Source organism: Trachurus trachurus, assembly GCF_905171665.1.
Source record: "Trachurus trachurus genome assembly, chromosome: 8".
NCBI lineage: Eukaryota > Metazoa > Chordata > Actinopteri > Carangiformes > Carangidae > Trachurus > Trachurus trachurus.
Window position 1 is genome coordinate 6,559,194 of NC_139905.1, and position 8,389 is coordinate 6,567,582.

Sequence of the window (8,389 nt, forward strand, 5' to 3'; positions counted from 1 at the left end):
GCTCGGAGGAAGGAGAAAGGAGTTTTCTGTGCACACGAACAACGCGGCGAGGTGAGTTCAGGGCCTCGGAGGTGGAGGTGGAGGTATCTGCACGCAGGTGTTTGGATCCTCCCATTGGCTTTTTGAAGGATCCACTCCAACACAATGTGACGACTCTGTGCATGTGTTGAGTAAACGTGCTCTCAGACGACACGACACGGCCCCATCATCATCAACCCCAGACCTCCCCTCCTCTCCCCCTCTGTGCTGGCGTGAGCCGGGATCGTGCCCGGCCGCGGGCGCTGAGACGGATGGCAGCAGCCGACCGGTCTGAACACAAGGCCCCGGAGCCCTCGCTACAATCTGTGGTCCCCGCGCTAAATATAGACGGGAGCAGGGACCGCCGATGGTGCAGGGGCCAACTCCTCCTCATCGTGCAAGTCGGCAGCGGCCCTCATTCTGCAGCTCCATCTGCTCTCCACCCACCTCATCAGTCACCTTCTCCTGCAGAGAGTCCGTCCGTCCGTCCTCTCTCCTCCATCTCCACCTCCACCTCTCTGCTCCTCTCCGTCATGTGTCGGTGACTCAATCACTCTTGTCTGTTCTGCCAACGTCACAAACGAACCTGCTCCTCTGCAGCTTCACGCCGACGACGTGTCCAGACAAAGGCCCAGTTCATATCGACACTCTGCTCTGTGTCGTGCACGACTGGCCACTTCCAATAATCATGCAGAGATCTATAACTGTAGATGATGAAGGTGGAGTCGGCCTCGGGACACACAGAACGATTACAGCCACAGAGCAGCGGCGGCTCCAGAGTGTTTTCTGGTGTCGGGCACAGGGGGTAACAACAGTGAGTCTGGTGGGGCTGTTTATAGTATGACTTCATCTTGCTTTTATTGGCAGCATTAAAAGAATAGTTCACCAAAAAAAGAAATTCAGTATTATTATTGACTCACCCTCGTGCTGATGAAAACACGTATTCAAAGTATTCATCAGCATGAGGGTGAGTCAATAATATATGAGTCAATAATAATTGACTCACCCTCATGCTGATGAATACTTTGAATACGAGTTTTCGTGAGGGTGAGTCAATAATGACTGAATTTCATTTTTTGGTGAACTATTCCTTTAATGTCTATGATGCCTATAACCATTGCATTTTCTGCTGTCAGTGTCAACATTAAGATTATAATCAATCAATAATCAACCCTATGTTATAAACAAAAAGCAAAATAAGCAACATAATAAATTATCACAGTGAACAGCAATATCTTATACTCTTACCCAGTAGTTAGAGCTCAGCTCTGTACAATAAACATCTCAGTGTTTTGTGTAACAGTCAATGTATACAGAATAACCAGAACAAGCATGACTCAAATGGTGAAATTGAGATCAATAACAATCTTATACAATTTTCTTTATTTACTCGCCCGACACTAGGATGTTTGCTGTACAGAGTTGATTAAGAGCCATAGTCAAGTTAGTGCTTATAGCTCTGTACAGTGAACATGTGAGTGGTTAAGAGCTTTTCACACTGATTGGCATTACTGCAAGTCAATAACCATTGGGGGGGGGGGCACAATCAGATTTCAGGGGGGGCAGGTGACCCCCGTGCCACCATGGAAGATCCGCCCCTGCCACAAAGATGCACAAGATGTAGGGTGACAACTAAAAAGAAACACCTGCAAAGAGACAAAACTTAGACACACAGAAATGTCCACCAATTATCACAATAATACAAATGCAAATGTTTACAAAGAGATGGGAAGCAACCACAAAGATCACAAGATGTCAAACTTGACAACAAGAAACTTATGAAAAGGGACAAAACACAAAATACTAGAGAGATAAAACATCAGACACAAAACATGTCCACCAACAAACACCAAACACCTCAGGAGAGACAAGAATAAGCACAAAGAGACGGAAAACAACCTCGGGAATATGAGAATAAACAACCTCAGATGCAAAATGTCGACAACAAAACACACAACAACTCAACAGAGACACAAACAATCACAAAAATACACTCAAAGCAGCTTCAAAGAGACACAAAATGACCAGAAAAGACACAAAAACAAAAAAAATCCTTGTCTTTTCCTTTAGACTGTTCTGCTTCAGAGAATCATCTGACTCCATCTAACTCTATTCTAGGCTTCCTCTCATCTCACACCAACTAACCTCATGTCCTCTCTCACTACATCCATAAACCTCCTCTTTGCTCTTCCTCTAGGCCTCTGAGTTGCATCTTCAATCTGACATAGGTTTTACATCGGATGGCCTTTCTGCCACAACAAGCTGGGCTTGTGTCCGGCATAAGGAGGATGCTGGCTTTGCCCCCCCTGGAGGCAACGTTGCAAAAACTGCCAAAACAAAAATCCTAAGATGCAAAATGTGCAGAAAGAGACAGAGGAGCAACAGTAGAAATCTGCAACACGACCCCTAACGGAGCAGCCGTGGTTCTCTGAATCTCCTCAATATGAGCTGACAGGAGATATTTACTGGCGTTACCATGGTTACAGCTGTTTATTTGGCTTCATGTCTCACTCTGTGTTACAGTTATAATGTAGGTCTACTACATGTTGAAGCCGTCTCATGTTGCTACCACTCGTTCCTGAGCTGTTGATTCGTCCTGACGTCTCCTTATTGACCGGTCGATCGGACGCTGTCCTGCAGAGACGCAGCCGGACGCCGTCACTGCCCAGCAGCTCGCTGACAGTCTGAGGTCCAGCAAGGTCACAGCCCTCAGCACACACACACACACACACACACACACACACACACACACACACACACACACACACACACACACACACACACACACACACTCACCAAAAAAGAACCCACAATCACATGACCGTATGACTCCTGTTCCCTACGGCACCTGAAGGTCCCACAACAAAGTGAATCACCGTCCAATCACAGAGCGGATCAGAGGTCGATCCATCCCAGAGGTTTGTGGACAAACCTTCACATTTACAACAATCAACAACTCTCATTTTTCTATTAGCTGGTTCAATTTGCCAAATGAGCCATATGTGTTTCTGAGCCGCAGGCCGAGAGCAGCAGATTGAGACCAGACCACAGAGACCTTGGACTGGTTCTGAACTTTCCCTCTGGTCCTCTTTTTCCTCCTCCTCCTCCTCCGACCGGACGGAGCCACAGACGTCATCGAGGCCTCAGTCACTTCCTGGGAACGTGGTCGGTGGGTGGCCCCGGTGCTGAAACCTGGTCGGTCTTTTCTTTCTGGTCCCGGGTCACCAAACGGTGTCACTTCAATTTCCATCCCAGCAGGAGAAACTCATCAAATGTGCCCTTTACCCAGGGTGCACTGGGACAGCTGAGGACCTAATGGGGTCCAGACCGGATCAGACCAGACTCAGAGAGGCTGCGCTCTGTTATAACTTTACTTTTATGTATGTATCTTTTATTTTATTTCATTTATTTATATTTTTTATCATTGGTTTTCTTTAGCATCATGTATCCTTCATGTATCATGTACCCTTCCTTCCTTATCCTAACCCTAACCCTTTTATTTTAATCTCCTAATTATCATATCTGTATTTTTTATTCTATTCTATTGGAGCTGCTGTGACACAATATTTTCCTGCAAAAGATTAATAAAGTATATCAAATACCTTCAGCACAAATAAAATCAACTGAACTTGCTTCACATAAAAAAACCACATATGTTTCTATAGGTCTATATGAATATATCTTATTACAGATGTGTATTTCTTTATATCTTTTCATATTTTATAAAAGATATATTGAAAATATGAAGGTGATATGAACCGTGTCAAGATTTAAATGAGAATAAAACATGTAATTCACCATAAAGCCACAGTCAGCCTGTGAATGGGGTAATTCTGTATAAATCTATATAATATTATGATGATGGTATTAAAACCATTATAATCAGGCTTCAGCGGAAACACATATGATCTAATATCACGTAAACGGCTCAGACACAAAGCGACGCTGCGCTGCGCTGTAAATCGGATTTAACTGCCCTTTTCTCTCTCTCTCGGGCAGATGTTTATGGACCCGAGATGTGTGACCTCCTGTCGGGTGCGCGCACTGTCAAAGACGCGTGCTCGCCGCCACCACCACATCCAGCCTCGCGCTGCTGCTGCTGCTGCTGCTGCTCTCCTCTATCTGCAAAGACGAGTATAGTATACTGAAGCTTCCAGTCAGGAGATCCAGCTGTCACTCAGCGACACACAGCCGCGTCCAGCCGGTGTCAGGTCGCATCGAGGAGGGGGAATAAAAAAAGAAACAAAAAAATAAAAGGTGCTGATAAATAAAGGAGGTGAAGCCGCTGGATGCCGGTGATCAACAGATCGGTGACTCCCGCCGCGAAGATGAGGGACAGGGAAGACGACAGCGGAGCCAACAACTGGCACATGTGAGCGACTGACTGACATATTTACCAGCGGATTTTTTTTTTTTCCGGGGCCTTTTTCCTTGACGCACAGATATGAACGATCTGCGATCCGCGTTCAAGATCCGCTTCTTCTAATCAGCCGATGTAACTGTTGTTGTTGGCAGCGGAGCAGGCTCAGCTCGTGCCAAAATGACCAGACTATTGTCTCGTCGCGTCGCTGTCACGGAACGGGCCCGCAGGAATTTTGGCACCGGCTTTACGCAGCAGACCACATAGTAGTCTGATCATCATCGACGGCGGCTACGCTCGATCTGAAGGCGCAAACGGCGACAAATGGACATGGACAAAAGGCTGCTCGCACATTCTCGCAGTGATGCTCTGAGATCACCGTAAAGAGAAATACAACATCCCAGCTCATCGGTGAAAACGCGCTGCTGGTTCCTCCCGAGAAGTGGAGCAGATAATCAAGTTTGGACCTGAACAAGTCCAACACGACCTTCCCCTCCCGACACCAGGATCATCTTACGTCTTAAAGCTTCTTCACAGACTCGCATAGCGGTAAGAACCTCTCTACTGACCCCGGGTCTGCTGTAATTGTGTGCTTTTTTGTTGTTGTTTTTTTTATTCGCACCTCTGCTTCTCCCATTGTGGCTGTATAATCTGTAACCCAGTGACGGGGAAGGCAGGCAGGCAGCCCCCCCACGGTGCGGGTGAACATCGAGGTTTATATAGACGCACCATTGGCACCATTTGGCACCATAGCGCGCACGGAGATTCGGTTTCACCCTCCGTGGTTCGTTTTTCTTTTTCTTTTTTTTTGGTTTCTCTCTCTTTCGGTTCTGACCGTGTGTTGAGTCCTCGGCTCAGCAACAAGAGGATCAACTTCTCTTGGAGGAGGAGGAGGAGGAGGAGGCGCGTTTTAATTGACTGACACAAAGCTGCTAATTAGAAGCCCAGTCAGTTTACTAATCATATTTAATTTGCTTCATATAAAGAGTATATTGATGGTGTTGGTGGTTTGGTTCGGTTCTGAAGCAGCAGTGAGTCCTGCTCTTTTGTTCTCACATGGTGCCGTTGGAGATGGGCGGTGCACAATTCCCGCAGCAGCTTGTCCACGTTACAAACACACTTTCTAATCACTTTATTGGCGGTTGATTCCTCAGATTAATCGATGCTGAGTAGCTATATCTGTAATATGTGTGGTTGGGTGGGGGTGTTGTTCAGTTTCACCTCATCAGAGCCTGTGGAGCTAAATTATTCAAATTAGGATGAAAGAGGTGCAGCTCGTGGAGGCTAATTGTTAAAAAAAAAATGGAGGTAATTAAAATATAACAATAGTATATTTATAATAATTATCACACAAGGCACAAAAAAATCACCTAAACAAAAATAGAAATTATATTCAAATGTGTTTGAATCTGGATTAAACTGCAGGATTTTATCTCTCCATGACAGAACAGAGCTGGTGGTGTTTTTACCCATGGTGCCTCGGCTCTGAACGCCTCCTCCTACAGTACAACAGATTGTGCCAACTATTGCTTTGACAGCCTCTCCACGCACACACACACACACACACACACACACACACACACACACACACACACACACACACACACACACACACACATACACATATATTCCCTGATTCAGTGATTATCTCATGGTTTGTGAAGTCAATATATCAAAGGAAACACCCCCCACCTCTCTGAGAGCAGTTAGCCCGCGGGGGGGAGCGGCCACCGGCGCCCCGGCATTATTCACCGTGATGATGAGAAACCCTCTCATTGTGCTGGATGCCTTTTGAAATATGCCACGTTGGTTCCAGCGTGGAGCATTTGTCAATGCCACGGCAGCGGTGGCTCCTACATGAGCCGGCGTAATGAGTTTCTCCAGGAAATCCTCTACATGTAAAGTCATTGTGATGGATTTGGGATGTTGCCAATTTGAAAGAGCTTAGTGCCGCTGCTGCTATGGTGACGGATGCCTGCTCCATCCACCACCGTAGCATATGGATGGTAGCCTATATGTGTGTGTGTGTGTGTGTTCAGAGTGTATTCTTTGGTGAGCTGCCAACAGAAGCATCTCTCTCCCTCCTCTTCCTCCACACAGTTTTGGCTTTTCACAGCTTTACATAAACTATAGATTGAAGCAACATCTCCTGTATGTGAAACCATCCGTCATCTCTGTAACTCCCGTCTCCACCCTGAGACCATTATCTCCCTCCCTGTCGGTGCTGAAGGAGCATCTTGGACCAGTATAGGATGAAGAGGAGGAGGAGGGGGAGAGGAGGGAGAGGGGGTCGACCTCTGTGCACCTCGGTGCTCAGAGAGAGAGATGAGGGGCAGATTCTGTGTGGCAGGAAGGAAACAACCCCCCCCCCCATCACCCATCACCTCAGTTAGGATCATCAGCAAACTGCCTCTGCTGGAGACGAGATGCTGCTCCTGGAAAAAGAAAAAGAGAGAAAAAAGCTCCTGAGTTGGCAGATATAAGTGATAAATTGTGCAAAGATGTTTATTAAATGATCAGAGGACGTCCTAGAAAAACCGGAGGGATGTTACACGGACTGTCGGCAGCTGCTGCGCTGATTTATGACGTGTATATAAAACAGAAACAGAAAAACAGTCCGTGTTTTAAAATAATAAAATATGCAATAAACGATGCAACAATAAGAAAACAAATTAGACACAAACAGGTGCTTCATTAGAGCGAGATGTTTTAGAAAATCAAACCAAGTTTAGCTGACTGGGTGCAGAGCAGGCAGAGGCTATAATCCCCCGGTTTGATTCCACCAACGGCCCCTTGCTGCGCAATATTTCCCCCTCTCAGCAGTCCTATCAATTAAAGGCCTAAAAGCCCCAGAATTAAATCAAATAAAGGAGCAGTTCAGATGCAGATAAAAATAATCTAAGTGAAAATGTTGGAACATCATCAGCAACGACAGCAATCGACTCCTAAAAGTTTAGTTAACGACACTTTATTGATCCTATAACAGGAAATTATAACGTTACAGCAGCAGCAGCACAACCACAGATACAGAGATGTTGCACATCTCTTTAAAAGACGATGAGATTAACAGAGGTAAGTAAAAGTAAGTAAAATATAGATGAATAAATAAGATAAGTTGTGATAAAAGAATCAAAAGAGCAGCATCAAAATAAAAACACAACATCGTGGCCACTGTGAGATAAAAAGCCTGACGGCAGCCGAGAGGAAAGATTCAAGATTTTTCTTTCAGTCCTGCATTCTGGTGGCATCAGCCTGCTGCTGTGTGTGTGTGTAAGTGTGTGTGCTCAGCATAAAAGCCTGGAGGGCACGGAGTGTGTGGCCATCATTGATCAGGATGGAGTTGATCTTTTTAAGCATCCTTACTTAAGTTATCAGCTCCACACACTGTCCAAAGAGACAACAAGAACTCCTAACTCCTCCTGAGTCGTGTCTCCATGATGATTTCACTCTGTCAGATGTTTTAATCTAAAAACAAACCTGAAGCTTGGAGCTGCTTCACCTTAAACACCACGAGACCTGAATCTTTAATGACCTCAGATAAACTGGAGAATCAATATCACCGTACGCTGCAGACATTATCATTCTGCTTCTGTTTTGTAGTTTTAGAGTTACGAGCTGCAGCGTCTTCGACTTCTCTCTCACTGACTCTGAGTGAAGATGATTGAACAGAAACACACAAAGTGATGAAAAAGATCAAAAAGACCCAGACGTCAGTGCATGGAGTCATTACGAGCATCAACTGGGACATTATGAGCGTCACATTCTTTTACCTTTGTGCTGTTATTTACATCTGTTTCATGTTAATCACTTTGCAATTAAGCCCGGCGTTGGCGATTATCATAATCATGAACTGAAATGTCTGCGGGCTGTGTTTAAGTCAATTACATGCTGCATATAGACGCAGCTCTTTTGAATAACTGGAGAAAAACACTTCCTGTTTTTTTTTAACTTCCCCTACTTCTTCCCTTCAGTGTGTGTGTCTATGTATGTGTGTGTGTGTGTAGAGTCAGT